Source organism: Octopus bimaculoides, chromosome 19 (genome assembly GCF_001194135.2).
Source record: "Octopus bimaculoides isolate UCB-OBI-ISO-001 chromosome 19, ASM119413v2, whole genome shotgun sequence".
Classification (NCBI taxonomy): domain Eukaryota; kingdom Metazoa; phylum Mollusca; class Cephalopoda; order Octopoda; family Octopodidae; genus Octopus; species Octopus bimaculoides.
This window is the reverse complement of record NC_068999.1, coordinates 24,701,887-24,703,735: the sequence shown is the minus strand read 5'-3', so window position 1 is coordinate 24,703,735 and position 1,849 is coordinate 24,701,887. Positions and strand designations below refer to the sequence as shown.

At 37.4% G+C, this 1,849-nt stretch overlaps 1 long non-coding RNA gene across 6 annotated transcripts in view; it reads right to left on the bottom strand.

Annotated features, from left to right (window-relative positions):
- LOC106876430 (uncharacterized) overlaps positions 1 to 1,849 on the bottom strand; it is a 56,704-nt gene that overhangs the window by 12,087 nt on the left and 42,768 nt on the right. The gene's annotated exons all lie outside the window — the stretch shown is intronic.

Below are 1,849 nucleotides of genomic sequence, written 5' to 3'. Positions count from 1 at the left end.
GTGTGTGTGTGTGTGTGTGTGTGTGTGTGTGTGCAGATAGGTGGGTGCCATTTCATCAGGTGAGAGACACTTAACGATACATCTTTACTGCTTACAAATCTGTCAACTTCTAAAGTAATTACTAGCCGAACATAGATAATTTTGTTAGAAACCCTTTCAGGTGCGGAGGTCACTTCGTCAGTCCTGTAGGGCCGGTCGAACAAGGAGTCAAATTGCTTTTGAGATCTCCCATAGAACCTAACAACATCAAACGCAAACTTTGTTATTTTTTCATCAATCTTGTTCTTTTCCATTTTTTCTCTTATTGTTTTTGCTTTTGTTTAGTTTCCTAACTGGGAAGGCAACGTAAGAGATCGGTTAAAAAAGCAACACAATCAAGCTCAAAAACAGAAGTGTATTTTTAGTAGAAGCAAGCAAAGCAAGGCCACCTATGATTACTTTGAAGTAGTTTCAGAGAGGGAAAGACATTCTACTTCTTGTTCCATCTTATAGCAAGGATTTGACATCAAATCCTTACAACTTCGTTTTTGTTTTAAAATACTTTTATTTTATTTTTCTATATACTTGTTTTTTGATTTGTATTATTTTAATATTTTTTTCTGCACTAAAACTTTTTATTTTATTTTCCTTTAGAATCTTTTACTCATTAATTTCTTTTCTTCCGTAGTTTCACCACATATACATACAGCATGCACATGTATATACTCTCATACATATAACTATACAAGTGCATATATACTGCACACACACATACACACACACACACACACACACATAAATATAGCCAAGATATTTTTCATTTTGCATTCCCACGTCGTACACACTGGTGGCCAACAGGAAGATTATCTCATACACAAAAACAAACATTCCACTTCAGTGACGCTTGTTTCTTTCAATTACTTCTCCATTCGCTCTTTATAAATTTTGAAATACTCAGAATATATAAATATTCGAAACTTAGGAGAAAAAGATGAGATTGTATGATGTTCATGTCTGTTTCTTCAAAGATTTTTTTTGTTCCTTTGCATCAATTAAATTAGGCTTCAACGGGGAATTGAAACCTAGTCACTGACTGCTCATCGAGACGTTACTTATCATTATATGCGCCCACTAGTGGTTGTGGGACTTTGGCTAACTGTAAGGCCCTTGTATGTATGTATGTATGTATGTATGTATGTATGTTTGTATGTTTGTATGTACGAGGGTGAGTCAAAAAGTAATGCCATTTTGTTTAGGACAGGTATGAGAGCATGTATCCCTGCCCCGTAAAATTCTGTTGACTGTTCTTTGAGCCACTTCTTCACAACAATTTTCACTTCCTTGTCACTGGAATAATGTTTGCCTCTCAAACCCTCTTTCATGGGGCCGAAGAGACGATAGTCCAGTGACGACGATAGTCCAGAGACAAGGAAGTGAAAACTACAGTGAAGAAGCGGCTCAAAGAATAATCAACAGAATTTTACGGGGCAGGGATACATACATATTTTCATTCGAAGGTGGAACATTGCTATTGAGAGAAACGATGATTAAGTTGAGAAGTAGGGATGTGATCCACAGAGGACCAGCTTCATTTTGATGTATGATATATGTTCCTGTGCTGGTAATTATACCTGTCCTAAACAAAATGGCATTATTTTTTTACTCACCCTCGTATGTATGTATGTATGTATGTATGTATGCATGTATGTATGTATGTATCCATACTGTACGTAGTAGTAGTAGTAGTAGTAGTAGTAGTAGTAGTAGTAGTAGTAGCAGCAGCAGCAGCAGCAGCAGCAGCAGCGGTGGCGGTGGCGGTGGTGGTTGTGGTGGCGGTGGTGGTTGTGGTGTTGGTGGTGGTGGTAGTAGT